Below are 20,655 nucleotides of genomic sequence, written 5' to 3'. Positions count from 1 at the left end.
ATTCATCACTATTTTCTAGAGATTCTATTAATTTTTCTAGCTCTTCAACTTCTCTTTTCAACTTATCATAGATTACCTTTAGAGCTTCAAATGCTCTTTGATTTATTTCAGAGAACTGTAAATAATTCAAACGATTTTCTCTTTCAAAGAGCTCTTGTTTCTTGTTTTGATAAGTTACATATATTTCTTCTTTATTTATTGTCATAATTTAGTGTTTAGCGTTTCATTTAATTTTTCGACCTTTTTTGTTAATTCTTTTATTTCAGAATTTTCTTCTTTAATTTTTAACTTAGATAAACTTAAAGGGCTATTAATTTTAGATTCTCTTATTTGAAAATTTGATGAAACTAATTTTCCTGATGGTTCTTTTAATAATAGAACTGGGTTTTCAATAGCTCTATATTTTGGTATTTCTGTTTTTACAATTTTCTAAAATAATTCATCGACATAAATTCTTTCTCTGTTTTTAAATATTATACTATGATGGCTATTTGTTAAAGCATAATTTATTGCATATGTAATTGAAAATGGTTCATCATCTTGTTCCATTAGATTCTTTCTGTGGAATTTATAAGCCAAACTTATAGATCTTCCAAGATTTTCAGTTGATAAAGGTATAGCATATCCAAGATGGCATTGAATTTAACATTTACGTTTGCCAAGTTTCCATGAACAATTCCAATTATTTGATCTATTGGGTCATCAGTAATTCTTTTGTCACAGATTGCTAAGCTTATTGGTGAATTAATTCCTTTCATATATGTAGATTTGATTAAGACTTGTATAGTACTAATATGAATCCACCCAATTTTAGATCTTTTTTGTTGATCCTTAATTTTCTCAATCTGTTTACTCAATTCTTCATCATTTATCAAAGCTATTTCAAGTTCTCCATTGGCAAATTTTATCTTTATAGGGGCTTCAAGTTGAATTTTTTCATAGTATATAATATTTTTTCTATTAAAAACTTCTTTTAAAAGATTTTGTTTATTAAAATTTTCATTCGATTTGAGATTAAGTTCTGTTTTTAGAACAGCCTGTTTTTCATTATCTAATAAAGCAGTTAATCTATAATAATCAGATTCTTCTGTTAATTCTAAACTTTCTAAATAATTCATAATTTAAAGACTAGGATGAAGATGTACCTTTCTGGAGAAAAACTTCCTTTATTTAGTATATTTTACATAAGGTGTTTGTATCTCCAGAGGGGAGTTTAGAACTATTTTTCCCTAAAGGAATTCTTCCTCAGACTATAGAATCGCCTTGGCAGCTTCCTCCTTGCTCTCCTAGCATATGAGTACTCTTAGCCTTCTGCTTTCTATTGTCTGATGCTTTTACAATTTCCTAAGCAACCTATTTATAATAGTTGGGTTTGATGGATAATTTTCATCCTTACCCTTCTTATGATGTCATTGCTTACGTCATTGTTTGTTCTCTTGCACCAGCTACATTGTTGGTGCTCTATGACCTAAGTGCTTACGTCACTATGCAATAATGTTAAGAGATGCTTCAGATGCACTGTCCTCCTCTTTTATCATGTGACCCTCAGATGCATTGTCCTCTTCTTTCATCATGTGAGTTGATTCCGTTTCATTATTGCTTTCTTCAGATAACTCTGAGGCACATAGCTGGCACTTGTGGTCTTCTCTGTCTTTTATCAAATAGCAGAGATTCCTCTTTATCCCTTCAGGGAGCTTTTCTAAAAGTCCGGATAAGTTGTAGAATGCTGATTCAAACTCCACCAAGAGTCTCATCTCTCTTTCTTCAATTTCATTTCTTTTACTGGACACAAGCAAAGTATTTCTACTTTTATAATTAATCCTTGTGTGAGATTCCTTCGTTATTTTTTGAGTTCTTTCAAAGACCCTTGCTAATGTGCTGGCTAGCCTTCCTTCATGACTGTAAATTGTTAAGTCTTGAATCTGATCAATTGGTTGAAAATTTCCTGGGAAGACGGACATGAATATTACTTGGTGTGCTGGAACCAAGCATTCTTCTTCTTCATTAAAAATAGGTTGACTGTTTGTAAATTTTAGGGATATATCCCTTGGATTTACATTGTCAATCATATTTTTAAATCTCTTTACTGCATCAACGAATCCTGCAGGAAACTCACTAATAATTTTTAGATCATTAAAAATTAAAATTGTATCAATTAATCCATATTGGAAAAACTAATAGGTGTCAGATGGGGAAGCATCTAGAAATATAACCAGCTTTGTTAGCTGTTCTTTGGCAATAGGATAATATCCCAAAATTGTCCTTTTTTCTTCAGTCCAATTCAGGACTATGTTAAGGGTTTCTCTGAGATTTGATCTACAGACCCTTTTCTTTTCCTTGATTTCAGCCCTTGTAGGAATGTTTCTTATTATCCCTGTTCTCTGGGTTTGAATTGGAGCTTTATCTGCTCTTTTTAGGGTTTGCTCTGGATGGAGAGCTTCATATTCCCTGAAGGATTTCTTTGCCTCTTCTAGTGTTAGAAACCCTCCTTTATGAATTATTCTTGACTGGTGTGTGAATGGTGCTGCTTTTTCCCAGGCATCATATACTCCTTTCATGGGGCCATTATAAATTACATAATATTTTTTATCTTGGGTGGATTTTTTAATGATTTCAGCAATTGTTTTATTTTCTGAAATTTTTTCTTCACCTGATTTGTCCACCATGCTTAGCTGGCTGAACTCTGATAGTTTTGCTTGTTGTGTTGATTTCATTGCTTCAATGGCCTTCTTGAGAGACTGGATCTGTGTCCTTATTTGCTGACAATGCTTGCATTTTTTGAGTTCTTGCTCATATTTTTGAATTTCTTGATCTAATGCATTGAAGACGAACTCCATTCTCTTGTTAATGTATCTGCAATAACATTTTTGTCACCCTTAATATATTCAATTTTTATTGGATATTGTAACAAAAATAATTGCCATCTTACCAATCATCCATGATTATAATCAACTTTTAAATTATACCGTATGAAATCTGTTAGGTAACTTGAATCTATCTTTAATGTAAATTCTCTGGGTAGTAAATCAATTTTCCATTTCTTAAGAGATTTAATTGCTGCTAGAGTTTCCTTTTCATGAGTGGTATATCTCTATTCTGTTGGAGTAAAAGTCCCTGAAATATACCTGCAAAGTAATTTCTTTGGGGAATATTTAGAATCTAGTGATTCTTTTTCTTGTTCCAAACTTTTTATAGCTTTCTTAGCTTTTAGACATCCTGACCAGGTTATGTCTGAAGCATCTGTTTCTACTATTAAGTAGTCATTTTCTTCTGGAATATAAAGTTCTGGAAGTTTTTCACATAATTCTTTAATCCTTTGAATTTGCATACTGTCTTTTTCTTCCCATTTCCATTCTTTTTTAGTACTTATTTTTGGAAATAAGCTTTTAGTGTATTCTGTTATATTCTTTAAAAATCGTTGATCAGAAATATAATTTATACACCCTAAAAATCTTTGTAATTGTTTTCTATCTTCTATTTTATTAGGAAATAAATTTACCTTTTCTAGGACATTTGGCTGAAGTTTTAGCTTTCCTTGAGTGGATAGAATTAATCCAAGAAACTCTATTTCTTGTTTTGCTATTCTTGCCTTCTTTTTGCTAAGAATTAATCCTTTTTCTTTACATCTTTCTAAAACTATTAATAATTTTTGAAGATGATCTTCTTTATCCTGTTTTGTAAAAATTAGTATATCATCAATGTACACTAAAACAAATTCATTTAACTGTTTTAGATTTTCTTCCATAAATCTTTGATAAATACCTGGGGCTTGTTTTAATCCGAATGGTAATACATTCCATTCATAGAGCAACACACTTGTTGATTCTTTTGTTGGGCAAGTAAAAGCAGTTAATTTCTTTGTTTCTTCGTCTAAACGAAGTTGCCAATATCCTGATTTTGCATCAAGAGATGAAAACCAAGTTGCTCCTTTAATTTTTTCTAAAATAGAATCTTTTCTTGGAAGTTTATGAGCATCACCAATAGTTGCTTCATTCATCTTCTTATAGTTAATAACCATTCTTCGTTTTCCCCTTTTAATTTCATTATTGTTTTTGACATAAAAGGCTGGAGCCGCATGAGGACTTTTACTTAATCTTATAATTCCTTTTTCCAAAAGATCTCTACATTCTAATGAAAACTCTTCTCTATCTCTTGCGGAATAAGGAATTTTATTTGGAACATTTATCTCTTTTGTAGGATCTTTTAATTTAATACTTACTAATTCGTTATTTGTATTTTTAATATCTAAAGGATTTTCAGCACAAATTTCATTCAAAAGTTCTTCTATCTTTATTTCAAGAATATTTTTTGGGATATTTATCTGAAAGTATAAATTTAAATAACATGTCTCTAATATAGAAAATATTTTAAATTTTAAGATCTTATCTATAGTAGTAGTCGGTATTTTTATACGTTTTGATTTTTGATTTATTGAAGAATCGTGTGGAGCTTTTAAAACTATATATGTTAATTCTTGAATGAATGGATGATATAGCTTTAAAAAGTTATTTCCTATGATAAAATCCATTCCAGAATCTAACATATATATAGATGGAACAATGAACCTATAATTTTGAATAAAAATTTCAACCATCTCTGCTTTTTGGTCAATTTTATGTATTGATTTGTCAGCTATTCTAACTCTTAATGGTTTCTTTAATTTTTTCCAATCAAGTTTTATATTTGAACTAGCAAAGCATTGTGTTGCTCCAGAATCTATGAAAGCATTTATAAACTTTTCTGTTATTTTTATAGTAATAAATGTGGCATTATTACTCAGTCTCTGAGTCCGTTTCCGAGACATATTCAAAAATATAGTCTAAGTTATCATCAGATTCCTCTAATGGTTCCATGAAACAAGACTTAGCAATTTCTATTTGTTTAGTAAGATCCTTTTTATCCTTCTTTTTCGGGCATTCATTTGTATAGTGTCCTTCTTCTTGGCAATACCAACACTTACAATTTTCTTTTTTATTCGGGCATAGTCATTTCTTTGTTTTTTATTTTTATCGTTATTTCTTTTTCTAAAATATCTCTTTTTTCTCCAGTTTGGATAGTATTTTCTTTTTCTAAATTGATATTTTCTTTTTCTTTGAAAATTTTTATTAAGACCATATTTTTGGGGTATTTCTTCATTATCCTGACAACAAATTCTAATTATATTCGCAAATCTTTTTTGAGTTGCTTCTTGCATACAACGTTCTTTTATTTCCTCTCTTATTGCAGAGGTTGCTCCACCAAAATTATTTTCAATTGTCCCTCTATTTATTTCTCTTATAAATCTTCCCATTATAAATTCATTAGCAGGATATGGTAGTTTTGTTATATACATATTAAGATAATGATTTTTATCTTCTTCTTTTAATTTGTAATAATGTATTCTATATTCGCATATATAAGATTCCACATTACATAGATCATATATCTGAATATTAGCTAAATGATTTTTTGCTTCTTGATATTCTTTATTATAGACTTCTTGTCTATGATCTATAATATTTTTTCCAAAAAATTCTTTATATAGAATCATCATTATATATAATATCTTATCATAAGCTGTTGTTTTTGTTGCTAAATCTTCTATTATTTGGTTTTCTATTGATGTTATATAATCTCTTATAGTTCCTTTAGTATGAAACCCTATGTAATTCCAAATATCTCTTCCAGACAGTTCACTAAGCTTTGGATTAGTAAAAGCTTCTAATAAAAAGGAATTCAACTAATTTTTGAAAATTTCTTTTTCATTCTTTTTACAGTCTAAGTCAAGCATTCTTTCTCCTTCCGTTTCCTGGATTTTAGGAACGTATTTTGATGGTATTTTTGTATATTTTGAATCTTTATTTATAAACCCTTTTTTAAAAGCATAATTATCAAAACCTGTTTCCCATTTAAATTGAGATTGATTATCCTTAGATGTTCCAGCTTCATTTTTTACTTGTATTGGAATTGCTGGTTCTTCGTCACTTGAATAGTCTAGAATGTGTTCTTCATTTTCTATATTTTCAGAATTTACTAATTCTTCTTCTATTTGAAAACCATGTTCCATAATATTATTTTCTTGAGCCATTTTTAATTGGATCATCGTCCGGTCTGGAATCATCAATAAAAACAACAAAGTCTCGAGCTCCGCCCATAGAGGCAGTGGGAGCGGGGCCCCAAACATCAGAGTGAATGAGATCAAAAGGAGAGCAAGCAAGAGATGAATTATTGTGAAAAGATAAAGCAGGTTGTTTGGCAGTTTGGCAAGAAATGCAGTCAAAAGATTCATTCGGAACCTGACCTAAAAACACCCTGAGATACAAGAGGACGCAGTTTTCCTAAGGAGGTGGATGGCGACGGTTCTGGTTGCGTTGGAATCACGGCGACAAGAAGAAGAAGATGGTTATGGGGGTGACGAACCAAAGCGTCAAAAAGAGAACGAAAAAGGAGGCCAAAGAACACTGCCGACAAGGAAAAACAAAGGGGCTATGAACTAATATTCATCGGAAAAAAAAAAGACCTAAGCTCTTGATACCATTGCTTTTCTACTATTCTTCATCAACATGAACCTAAGACATTCAGAGAAGCCTCCTCAAACCCAAATTGGCAACAAGCAATGCAAGAAGAATTACAGGCACTTGAAAAAGCACACACTTGGGATCTGGTTGATCCTCCTTCTGATCAGGAAGTTGTGGGCAGTAGATGGGTATACAAGATCAAGACTCGCTCTGATGGCTCTATTGACCATTATAAGGCCCGCTTGGTTGCTCAAGGTTGTACGCAAGAGTATGGTATTGATTATGAAGAGACTTTTGCCCCTGTCGCTCGCCTTACGTCTGTTCGAGCTCTTCTTGCCATTGCCGCGGTTAAAAAATGGTCTCTCAGTCAGATGGATGTGAAGAATGCATTTCTTAATGGGGATTTGAAAAAGACAGTCTATATGAAACCACCTCCGGGATATCCTTGTCCTTCTGATAAGGTTTGTCTCCTTCGCAAGGCACTTTATGGACTTAAGCAAGCTCCTCGTGAATGGTTTGACAAGTTCAGCACTACCATATGCAGTCTTGGTTTTACTTCTAGCCCTCATGAGAATGCGCTCTTCATTCGTAAAAGCGAACGTGGAGTTGTTCTTCTACTTTTGTATGTTGATGACATGATAATCACTGGGGATGATGTTGATGGTATCTCTGCTCTCAAGACCTCACTTCACCGTACATTTGAGATGAAAGATCTTGGTTCTCTCAGGTATTTTCTTGGTCTTGAGGTCATCTCCACCGATGATGGCATCTATCTCTCTCAGGCTAAGTATGCTTCAGATCTTCTTGCTCGCGCTGGGATTACAGATAGTCGCACTGAGTCTACTCCTCTTGAGCCTAATGTTCGATTTACCCCTATGGATGGCACTGTTTTGGATAATCCAACACTTTATCGCCAGTTAGTTGGAGGTCTCGTCTACTTGACTGTCACCCGACCAGACATTGCCTATCCGGTTCATGTCCTCAGCCAGTTCTTGTCAGCTCCTCGTACTACTCACTATGCGGCAGTTCTTCGCATTCTTCGGTATGTCAAAGGCACTCTATTTCATGGCCTTCATTTTTCTGCCCATTCCTCTTTGACCCTTCAGGCATACTCTGATGCTGATTGGGCTGGTGATCCCACTGATCGTCGTTCTACTACTGGTTACTGTTTGTTTCTTGGCGACGCTCTCATCTCTTGGCGTGCTAAGAAGCAAACATTCACTGCTCGCTCAAGCACAGAAGCTGAGTACCGTGCCCTCGCTGACACCACTGCTGAGGTTATCTCGGTTCGCTGGCTTCTCGAAGATCTGGGTGCTCCTCAGTCGTCTCTTACTGATGTTTTTTGTGATAACCGCAGTGCTATTCAGATTGCACATAATGATGTGTTTCATGAACGCACCAAACACATTGAGATTGATTGTCACTTTGTTCGACAACGTATCCTTATTGATGCTGTTCGTCTCATTGCCGTTGGGACACTGGATCAGACTGCTGATATCTTCACGAAAGCTCATCACCCGACTCGCTTTCGGACTTTGTTATCCAAACTCAAGTTGGTATCCTTAGCTCCCACTTGAGTTTGAGGGGGGATGTTAGAGAATCATTAGCATCAATTAGGATCAATTAGTATCGTCTATATTTCTGTAGTATATCTGTATATTAATTATAGGATTCTATGCCTTTATTACTCTGATTCATTTAGCAGCTATAAATACCTCTTGTATATTGTACTTTCCATCACAACTCAATAATACACTTTTCATATTATTCTCTCAGTCTCTTGTTTCTAACATGTTTAAAAAGCATTGTAACTTCTTCTAATTTTTCTTCAATATTCATAATTTCAATGGTGGTTTTACTTTTAAGTCTGTTATGTTGATTATATTTTGAAATTTTTCTTCTTTGGGATTCTCTTTTTCCTTATTTCTTTGAAATTTTATGGATACTAATATTTCTTCAAGCATATCTACTATAGAATTTAATTGTGGGTTAAAAGTATGATAAAGATGTGGGGAATCATTTCCATGGTAGCATTTTTTAGCAATTCCGTGTGAAAAATAAGTTTTTTCAGGTTTTTGAAGTCCTTTAATAAAACTTATAGTAAAATAAAGATTTTGAGAAAAATCATTTTGTATTGATTTCAGGAATTCGGTGTCATTACAATTAACATTAGTTAAAATCATTAGTTTTTGATTTATTAATTTTGATAATTTAATAATTTCTTCTCTTAAATCTTTTAATTTACTTTTTTCCATTAGGTAACGCTTTTTCTTATAAAAGACTACGGTTTTAAGTGTTTTGTAGTGAAAAGTGTGATTTTAGAATGTATGATTTAGGTTTTGCCACGTAGGCGTCTTTAAAAAAAGTTGTTTTTGTGATGTTTATGTGAGTGGTGCCTATAATATATAGTAGACATATAGTACATGTGTAGATAACTCGTCGAGTTTTTCTGATCAGGTAACTAATTTAATTTTCTTTTCTTAGTTATATATTTTGAAATAAAAGAATATTTCGAAAATGTTGGGTCAGCCACCAGCCACCAGAATCGTGTATATATATACGTATATATTATGTATATATATCAAATGATGCCGTGATTATTATTAATATCAACGTTTTCGAAATAAAATTTGAGTTTGAGGTGGCTATAGATGGTTAGAGCCTTAGAGGTTAACTTTCCAATTCAAAAGTGACATTTGGCCCAGGTAAAATTGTAAGTACCTTTAACCTAATTTTCTAAACACTTATTATGATTAATCCACGTTGGTAATTTTTAATTTTTAAGGGTAATTATTAAAATAGTTTTTTATTATAAATTCAAGAACATAAATAATATAAAAGTAACGTTGACTCAAAATATTAATTAATATTAATAAAAAATATTGACCCTCTAAAAAATATTAATTAGAAGGAAGAGTAGAACAATACTTCTCCAAATTAATAATTTGTATGTATAAGTCTTTAATTTTTTAGTTTGTCCCTTTTTAATTTTTAATTTTTCTCTTTTTTTAACTTATATTTTTCATATTCCCCCCAAAAAATTTCTAACTCCGTCGCTGGACCACCTACCATTTCTCATATATATAATATTACCAATTTAAACAACATTACATGTATAAAATCCTAAGTTAAAATTTGAATGTTACTAATAATAAATAATTAAATATGTAATCTCATCATATGATTAAACTGTGATATTATTAATTATTAAGAGATGTTAAATTTATGAATCTGGCTGGTATGGTGAAATAGCGGCCTCCTTTAATTAAGTATAAAAGTGCAGTCAATGCATTAAAAGTTACATTGAATAACGTTTTTCATGCACAAGAATCTCCATCTTTCAATCTATGAACCCAAAGGTACGTAGCATGCATGAACGGTGACCGTTTAATTTGGGTGAGGACCGTACCAACCATAAAGTGATAGCACTAACCCACATACATTAATTTAATTAGTAGTGGAGCATTTTCAAATTAAAATGCGCCAACCTAGAGAGATTATAAAGGAGTTGGAGGTGAAAAGTGAAAACATGCACATGCAAACATGTCTCCAAACACTTACACTCCCATCATTATTGTGTTTATCTTTGTTCACCTTTATTGTCTTACACTGCTAACGTCTTCTCAGTATGATTCTATTGAGTGTATTCCAAGTGAGCGCGAAGCACTTCTGAGGTTCAAGCATCATCTCATTGAGCCTTTAAACAGGCTCTCTTCTTGGAATGTCTCCAATCCCAATTGCTGTCAATGGGATTATGTTGTTTGCAGTAATGTAACTTCCCACGTCTTTCAGCTTCACCTCAACACTTCAAGAGATGCTTTCTACTATCACGGTTACTTAAACTCTGTCGCTTTTGGGAGGTCCATGTTTAGTGGAGAGATAAATGATTCTGTGGTTGAATTGAAGCATCTGAATTACTTGAACTTGAGCGGCAACGATTTTGGAGGTATGCAAATTCCTAAGTGGATCTTTCAGTTGAATAAACTTGTTTCTCTTAGCATTTCTGGTGCTCCCAAGTGGATCTTTCAGTTGAATAACTCTTGTTTCTCTTGCATGTGGTTCATATTATTATGACAGTATTATTGGAGGTCCATCAATTCCCGATGGAATTCAAAACCTTACTTTGCTTGAAAATCTTGATTTGTCATCCAACTCATTCTCATCCCATATACCAGATTGGTTATACGGTCTTCATCATCTCAAATTTTTGAACTTAGGATATAACCATCTGACTGGGACTATTTCTAATGCTACGGGGAATTTGACTTTTGTTTTTCTTGACTTGTCATTCAATCAGTTTGAAGGAGCAATTCCAATCTCTTTGGGAAATTTGACTTCTTTGATAGTCTTGATATCTCACATAATCAGTTTGAAGGAGGGATTCCAACCTCTTTTAGAAAGTTCTGCAATTTGAGGCACATCTCTTTCTCAAATCTCAAATGCAATTAACAATTGCATCAAATCTTAGAAATTCTCATCCCATGTGTTTCTCAAATCACAGGTCACCTCACAAATCAACTTGAAATGTTCAAAAATCTTGAATCACTTTCTCTCTTTAACAACTTGATTACTGGAGAAATTCCTCAATCATTAGCAAAGCTTCAGTCATTAAGGTATATGACTTTGACCAAAAATCAACTCAGTGGAAATCCATTTAAAACTCTGGGACTATTCCCCAAGTTGTTATCTCTTTCTATAGATGACAACTTATTTCAAGGAATCGTCCAAGAAGATGATCTTGTGAATTTCACTGCATTACGGGTGCTTCAAGTATCAGGCAACAATTTCACTTTAAAAGTGCACCCCAGTTGGCAACAAAAATTTCAACTCATTGTATTGCGAATGAACTCATGGAAGTTAGGTCCAAGCTTTCCATCATGGATTCAGTAGCAAAAGGATCTTCAACATCTGGATATGTCTGACGTAGGGATTTCTGATTCCATTCCCACTTGGTTTTGGAAAACAGGTCCTTATTTTTCTTTGAACTTGTCTCACAATCATATTCATGGAAGGCTTCCAAATGAATTAAGGATTCCAATATTCCTTGGAACAATTGTTGATCTTAGCTCAAACCATCTCCAAGGAAATTTACCTTTTGTGGGTGCTGAAGTGATTTGGCTAGATCTTTCACATAATTCATTTTCTGGATCAATAACAGATTTTCTTTGCAAAGAATCTGCCCATCTGAAAGAGTTACAAATTCTCAATCTTGCATCAAACAATTTATCAGAAAAAATTCCCAACTGTTGGAGAATGTGGCCAGAGCTAGTGGAAGTCAACTTAGGCAACAAGCTATGTGGTCCACCATTGCTGCTCAACTGTACCATGGAGGGGGAAGTTCCTGATGAGAATGAAAAAGAGAGAAAGAATGATGGAGTGAAGTGGGTGTTTGTGAGTGTGGCTTTTGGATTTATAGTGGGATTTTGGGGATTTGTTGGTCCATTGTTCATATACAAATCATGGAGGTATGCATATTACCGTTTCCTTGATGACATGTGCTACAAACTTCAATCATGTATGTGACTTTATGTTTCTAATGTTTTAATTTTCTGGTTTTTCATTTGTGTGTATGTCATGAGTTTGTAATGTTTTCTTTTTTTTCCCTTTTCTTGTAATAGTGGAAATAAAAATGAATATGCACTTGTCCTGCTTGGCTTGTTAAAACGTAATCCAGTTAGTATTGTTGTCGCTATAATAATAACAATGTGACTATGTGAGTTAGATTTTGTCATTGGCTTTGAGACATTTTGCAGTGCTTAGCAATGCTTACGGATAGTAAAGAACTAATCTCTGGTGGACCTGAGCTTCATTTAAAAGTTTGTCGAAATGGATTTTAAATTTCTGATATTTATTTAAACGGACGAGTGAATTGATCACTTGACCAATCGAAGTTTAATTATGTAATTATGTAATTTTTTGTTAATTTAGCTATTAAAAAAAACAGAGATTAATTGGGTCTATCCACCAAAAAATAAGACAAATTAAAAATTCTAATCTATCTAATCATAATTAGTGAGAAATTTTTGTAACATATATTATCATACGTATTTTTTTATATATAAAACCATATTTTTTATTTATTTATTTATGAAAAAATATATGAAACAACTCCGAACCAGTTAAAAATTAAACAACTCAATTATTTATAATTATCTTATTTAATTTTATTCATTTATAATTTAAAATATTTGTTATTAATGGATTTTAACGCCAAAATCAGGTTTGAAGGGATACGTTCCTTCACTCTCGACGGAAATCACAGGATACCTTCCTAGTCTTCACTCACTCTCCCTCTCGTCAACCCTCGATGAATCCTTTGCTCTCTTCCAAACAGTAAGCACCAACCTTCTTTATCTAAGGCATTCTCACAGCGCCCTCTTGCTGTTACCCTCGATCGTTAACGTCATTAGCGGTGCTACGATTGATCGTGGTGCAATCGAAAACGGTGCAATAATTCACTCTTCTTCTATTTCGTTTTTTTTTTTCATGCAAGTGAATTGTATTTGGTTAGTTTTGTGTGAATTTTTTTTTTATATACTAAGTAGATATTTTTTTTCTCCATTTGATTGGATGTTTCTGTAATGGTATTGTTGTTATTTGAGTGTCTAATGATGAGGTTTTTCTGTAACTCTTATTAGGATTTGGAGAATTTTTTTATTAGTTTTGGATGTTTTTTTTCTTATGTTTTATATGTTTTTTTTCTTAAAATTTGGATGATTCTTTTTTATTAGTTTTGAATGTTTCTTTTTCTTATGTTTTGTATGCTTTTTTCTTAAGATTTAGATGATTCTTTATCTTATATTTTGGTATTTTTTTTAGAATTTGGACCTTTTTTTTAGGAAGAGAAATTAGAATTTGCGTGATAAATGGTAAAAGGTAAATTAGAGTAAGAAGAAATAATTAATAATCATTAATTTTGTATCTTTTAAAAATTAAAATTTAAATAATTATTAATTAATGACAATTAATGAATATAAAATGTAATTCAAAAATCTTTGTTGGCTTGTTGTTGGCTATATCCCTCTTAGTTTTCTAGCAGAATTCGAATAATTTTAAATATTAAAGACTAAATTCTAAATCATAACTCTTAAATCTTAAATTTTTATAGTATAAAAATAAGATATCTCAAAGTATTGGTTAATATTAATAAAAAAATTATTCTTCTAATATTTTTTTAAATATAATTATTTATATTTTTTTCTATTAATTTAAATTAAAAAAAAGTATCATAGCATATAAGAAACTCAATACCACATGGAACCACAGCACCTAATAACAGTGCTTACAAGTGCGGACAATGTAATTGTAACCTGAGCAAATGAATCCTAGAAGCAAAAGTTATTGGTTTATTATTACAGCTAGTGTTAGAATTGCCACCTGACAGAGTTAGTTAGAAAACGGTTAACTTAGTTAGTGTTATTAGCTAAGTATATCAAGTTTGTAATCACTGCTGCTCATATATATGTTACCAAGGTTTAGGGAAAAAAAAGAAAGTATTTAAAAAATATTATATTTTATTTCTTCATTTTATGATTATAAGATTCTTATCAATATATAAAACAAAAGTACACTAATTATAAAATAATATCCTAATAAATTATATTGATTTTTTTTATCTTCTTTGATATTTTTTGATTTTATTCTCTAATTATAATATTATAATATATATATTAAATTTTATTCTACCTTTTTTATAATAACATATAAATTACTCTCTATAACATGTTATAGAAGTCAGTACTGTAAATTCCGCTAAAATCGATAAATAATTAGTTAATAAATTAAATTTTAATTAAAAAAATTAAAAATACAAAACTAATATCAAAATAGGATAGAGCTCGTCAAAACGAGAATTTTGATACCAATTTCAAAAATTTAGCCCAAAATTGGACCGAATAGACCGAACCGATTGAACCAGAGCCCAAATTGGGCCCGTGAGTCTAACCGGACCCATAATTTAAAAGAAACAGAAGCTTCTTCTTCCTCATTTCATACCCAACGAAGCCAACAGATTTGGGGAGGAAGAAGAACTCCCAAACCCTCATCAATCCTTGATCTACCATAACTTCCTCGTTTGAGCTCCGATCGCCGCACCGTTCGCGGCCACGCGTTCAGCGCGTCGAACTCTACATTTCTGTTGGATCAATTTATCGGTAAGCTCGATTTTCGTTTCAGAATTTATACCCCCTTTCTTATGGTGAAATGGAACCTTTGTGATATAATCTTGCCCAATTTGGTGTTTTAGGTTCGATTTAGCTTCCGAAGCATATTGGACTTGGGTCACTATGCGTGTGGGTACGGTAAGAGTAACCTAAACCCTAATCAATTTTTATTTTTGTATGAAGAAGCTGAATTTGGAGTATATATGTGAATTAGGTGGGAATTGAGTTCATATATATGCATTGAGATTGAAAAGTGAGCATTTGGAGGCTTATTGGTGAGTAAAGCTCGGTTTGTGGCTGGTTTCTTTGAGCTTGGAGGGCTGTGTTCTAACTTGTGAGGCTGCCTTGGGTTGAATAAAGTGATCAGTCAAGATATGGATTAGATTTCGCGCGTTTAACATATAAGGTTTTGTGAAAACTGAGGTTAGAGCATTATAGGATAAGTTGAAATGGTTGCATGTTCTAAATTACTGGGCTTATGATGTTAATGGATAGGTGGATGTTGAAATTATGTTGAGAAATATGGTTAGTTGATGGTGCTTCTTGAGATTTGGTTGTTGATTGAATGTGTTTATATATGTATATTAGTATGACAATGATGGATGAAGGAATCATGATTATGGCAAAGTAACAACATGGTTGTGGTTGAATGGATGTGCTATGGTTAAGGGCTATTTATATTGATGATTGTGGTATATTAGGTTGGCTGGAAATGAGTTTTGGGAGGGATATGTGGTTTTGGCAAAAATAAGGTTTTGTGGTGTTTTTGGTAAAAAGTGAATTTTAATGAACTTTGGAAGTCCATAACTTGCTCCTCAAATTTTGAATGCAAATGAGATTTATTTTAAATTAAAGGGTGTTTGATAAGCTTGAATCGATATAAAATTTGCGAAAAATCGAATTTTGTAGAGGAAGTTATGGATGCCGAAAATATGGTGCGAAAAACTGAAATTTTAAATGTTGCAGCAGAATTAAATTTTCTGTTGTGTGCCCACGCACCCAACAAAGGCAAAATTCAACTTGTGCGTATGCACGCCTCTGTGCGCATGCACACCTAGCATTTTTCATAAAGTGTGCGTACGCATACTTCTATGCGCACACACACGCTAGGATGAGCCTTCTGTTGGTGGCGCTAGCACAACTATAAGGCACATGCACACTAAGGGATGTGGGCGCACGCACGTATTCGTGCGTACGCACACGTGCTGCTTTATTGTTAAGCTGTGCGCACGCACAGGTGTGTGCCTACGCACACGCCCTATTTTCCAGCACATTTATATTTCTATTTTAAACATGATTTTAAACCCTAAACTCCCTATTTCTGCCCTGTTAATCCTAGATCCTACTAGTAAGTTTAGTAAATAGCAGAAGTTAGGAGTTTGAGGTAACTTGGGAGTGAAGAAAAAAGATAAATATGAAGAGAAGTGTGAAGGGAAAGATGTTAATGAATGAAGTTAATATGCAATGACTCTGATGAATGATTAAATGATGATTATGATTATAAAATGGCTTATGAATAATGATATCTGAGATACGAGTTTCTCTGGGTAAGAACCGTGGCTTGCCACTACGTGTTCTAGGTAGAATCTCGATACTCTGTTGACCCTACGTCGTAAGGGTGACCGGGCACGTATAAATTCCCAGGTATGGATAGCCCCAGTGAGTGATTTGAATGATATATGAATGTGAAATCTATGCATAGACTCATGGGATGCGCGACGAGGGACAATCTAAGGTTTTCGGACTTGTCGGGTTGGCTGGATAACCGACAGATGAGCCTCATCAGTCATAGGACAGGCATACATCATATGCATTTGTTTGTTTTGATTGCTATACATTTCCTAGGTTTGCTTAATTGAATATATACCTCTTGCTACCTGTTATACTTGCTACTTGCACTATCTGCTTATTACCTGTGCGTGAACTTGTTTGGTTGCTTGTCTCTGCTGAATTTTGGATGACGGAGGGACGGAGGAAAGGGCAAAATGGTTTGGAGTTATGTTATGTTTAAAAAGTGAGTAAGTTCAGGAATATTTAGGTTACCTACCTCTATTTATGGCTTCTGTTATAGAAATTAGGTTTGATAACTGAATGACGGAGTTCTAGGATTGCATCTGGCATTCCCAGGACCTTATTTATTATACGCGTGGCACCTTTACCATGCTGAGAACCTCTGGTTCTCATCCCATACTGTGTTGTTGTTTTTCAGATGCAAGTCGAGAGGCTCCTCGCTAGGCGTCTGGATATTTGAAGCGAAGTATTTCCCGGGTGCATATTTGGGTTTCTGTTTGTATATAGATGTATATATGTACTTAGCTTGCTCTTCAAGAAACTTGTTTATTTTGTTCCTCAGAGAGGTTAAGGGAGAGATAGGACTTTATTTTGAGTTTTGAGTATTTTGGGATATCTGTATATATATATATCATCCGACCAGCCTTGACTTCGTAGGCTGAGTCAGGAGCTGGTTAGGTTGTTTCCTTGGCTTTCCTTTACTCTCTTATTTATCTTTATCATTTCCTATTAGGTTTCTTAGCACGCAAGTAACCCTATTCCTCGAGCGTTGCGCTTTTCGTTTTGCGATATTTGTTTCCCCGTTTTTCAAGACTCCTAGTATATTATCTTTTCTATCGTTATATGTATTAGGGGTGTACATGGTCCGGTCCGGTCCGAAGACCCGGTCCGGTCCCGAATACTTTAGGGGCTAATTTAGTGTGATTTCATCGGTCTAGGATCGGGTAAGGGTCTCAAAAATAGACCCGGTCATTATGTCGGGTCGGGTCCGGGCCATAACTCGGCCCGGTGGTCCGGTCATCATACACAATTAATATTTTGTGTTATTAGTAATGGATGATGGTTATTCTTATGTGAAATTTAAATATTGCAAACCTTAATATTTTGTGTTATTAGTCATTATAAGATTATAAGTTAATGTTTTATGTTTAAAATGCATAATATTGTGTTATTTGTATTGATTTAAATATTTGGTATTATTAGACAATATTAGTATTGATTATGGTTATGCTTTAATTTTAGAGAAGGGTTGGTTCTTGTTATATTTTTTTAAGTGAATTTTACTATGTGAATTGTGAAATAATGGTTGGAGATTATGTGATTTTTACATGCTAAAGATCAGGTTTTTACCCGGTTTTCACCCGGCTCGAAGGTGCGTAGGTTTCATGGGTCTAGGATCGGGTTAGGGTCTAAAAATTAGGTCTGGTCTATATTTCGAGTCGGGTCTGGGTTAAGCCAAACCCAGTGTGGTCCGGTCCATGTACACCCCTAATATGTATATATTTTACTTTATAGAAGTCCGTAACACCACATTACCTCTATTCTACGACTTAAGCATAAAACTCTGTGTAGTAGGGTGTTATAAGTACAGTGGTTAATTAGTACATTAAATCATCATTTTTAACTTCTCTGTTTCTCTATTGCTAGCAGCTTTTTCACTTTCTTTTCTAAAATCTTTAAACTCTGCTCTTGAACTTACACCACACAGTTTAATGAGAATTTGATCCTCTCTAACCATGCAATTTTAACAGTAATAGAAATTTGGCACATGTTCTAACACGTTAAAGCTCTTCAAAATAATAATGCATCACCTCCTAATTATTAATTAGTATTATTTGGAGACTACTCTACAACATTATATTCACTCATTGAATATTATTAGATTATTATAGATATTATGATTTAATTTGAGTAAGACTTTAAATATGGTATATTTAGTTCTCATTTTTTATGATATTATCTCAATGAACTGTGTGAAGAAATATGTGTGTGTGGATTAACGTTTTGTCACTTTTTAAACATTTATATAATTCGTGAATCATGGTTGTCCCATTCTTACTAATTTGTCAAGACATTATCGTTGACTAGTTCTTCCATAATAAGTTTCCAACTTCACACGGATTGGCTTTGGAATTCTTGATGTTAATCGTTCATTCACAGGGAATAAGGACTTGTAATAAAATCCAAACGAAAGAAAAAAAAAAGATACATTATTGCGAACATCCAAATGGGAATAGAAAAAGAAAACAAAGACTAAAGTTAAATAATAGTGTAGATAACACGTTGAGTTTTTTTTTTTTTTTTTTTTTTTTTTGGTTGAGGTCACTAAATTTCTATATTTATTTATATATTTTAAAATAAAGAATACTTCATGATCAATAACATCGACCCTTAACCAAATTGGCAAATTGTATTTCGAAGATGTTGATATTACGGATAACAAAAATACTATGTGTATACTAAATTAAAATTAGTTACTAAAATTAATTATTATATATTTATTATAAATATATGTATTGTTTAACTCATTTTTAATATTTATTTTATATTTTAATTTGTATTTTAAATTAGTAGCTAATTTTAATATACACGTAACATGATTATACTAATAATCACTACTTTCATCCCGTTTATAACGTAAAATATATATTATTTTGAGTTTTACACAAAAATTCTTGCATATATATGCATTTTAAGGTGAAATGAGCTACCTTATATACTAAACTAACCCCTTATGGTATGTTATTAGATTTTAGGGTCCATATGGAAATAGTTGCGTTCCTCAATATTCAAACAAATTTCAAATCCTAAATTACAAACACTTTATGTTGTATTTGATTAAAAAAGGTTGTATATTGGCTTTTTTAATTATACACAGGATTTGTTTCTGTCCCGAACTCTTGTAGAACATCCCAAGGGACCCCTTCGTAATTTGCACCTGTTCTTTGTTTGCCCTTGAAAAGAGAACTAAATCATCTACCAAAAACAAAGGTATCTATGAAGAGAACTAAATCATCTACCAAAAACAAAGGTATCTGTGTATAGATAGATTATTATTTTTAACATCCAAATATATATATGAAAAAATGAAAACAAAGACCAAGACTTTAAAGTTTAAAGTTATGTTACAATGGACATAAAGTATCTGTATATATAACAAGACGAGTTTTTTTGAGGTCGTTAATTTTCTTTTTTATTTAAATATTTTAAAATAAAGAATATTTAACTATCAACAACAATGACTTACACCACTTAATCAAATTTTTGTCACATTCCAATTTGAATAGTGACAGGCATTAATATAATGGATCATAATACAAGTATACTAAAAATTAACTATTAAATTAATTATTTATATAAAATATATATTAAAAATAATTTAAAAATATTTAAATTTTAATTCTTATCTCAACTTAGAAGGTTATATATTATATTAACTTTTTAACGTACGTCAAAAGTTCTAGTAGTAATTTTTTATATGCTAATAAGTCAAAGAATAATTTTTAATAAATTTTTAGAATTTATTTATTTTAATATTTTATCTAAATCTAAATTAATACATTTTTTATTAACATTTATATTTTAAAATTAACGAATAATAAATAAATAATTAACTTAAAAGTATACTACAAGAAAAGTAAATCCGCTAGTGAACTTTTAATTTGATGAATTTTACTCTTCTGTCACCAAAAAATTCAACGGTAAATCTTACGTGTGATGAAAAATTTAATGGTATTCAACTTTTTGTTATAGTGTTAGAAAATGTCAATAATTTATATAAGTAGTAAATCGAATCAAGCTGATTCAATTTACTATGTATATGTTGTACATTGTAATAAATCGAAGCAGGCTAATTTAATTTATATGTAAATGATATAAATCGTATAACCAATTCTGATTTAGGATATATATATTGTGCATAGTTTTAAAATTTATTTATTTTATCAACATAAATTATCCTAACATATCATGCATGTAGATTCTGTAAATTAATATTATTTTAACTTCTATTTTTTCTTTAGCCGCCCATGTTCCTTCATTTTTTATTTTGTTTTGAGGTATCATAGTTTTATTGCAAATGTATATCACTATTAATAATAATCACTATTCTCTGTTATATCGTAACATATATATTATTTTGAGTTTTACAATGAAAATTTCTTACACATATTTTAAGAGTACATCTGTATATGTAATGTGTATTC

General features: G+C 32.0%; 1 long non-coding RNA gene and 1 pseudogene across 1 annotated transcript; both read left to right on the top strand.

Moving 5' to 3' along the window:
- Positions 1–10,040: 10,040 nt before the first annotated feature.
- Positions 10,041–12,145, top strand: LOC107647739 (receptor-like protein EIX1; annotated as a pseudogene).
- A 2,361-nt stretch (positions 12,146–14,506) lies between these two features.
- LOC110264189 (uncharacterized) lies at positions 14,507–16,659 on the top strand. The gene is made up of 3 exons (XR_002349916.2): positions 14,507–14,650; positions 14,743–14,797; positions 14,874–16,659. It is a non-coding gene; the product is annotated as an uncharacterized LOC110264189 (long non-coding RNA).
- The last annotated feature ends 3,996 nt before the right edge of the window (positions 16,660–20,655 follow it).

Source organism: Arachis ipaensis, chromosome B6, assembly GCF_059453495.1.
Source record: "Arachis ipaensis isolate K30076 ecotype BB chromosome B6, ASM5945349v1, whole genome shotgun sequence".
NCBI lineage: Eukaryota > Viridiplantae > Streptophyta > Magnoliopsida > Fabales > Fabaceae > Arachis > Arachis ipaensis.
Note: the sequence above shows the minus strand (reverse complement) of the source record. Positions and strands in the feature narration are given on the sequence as shown.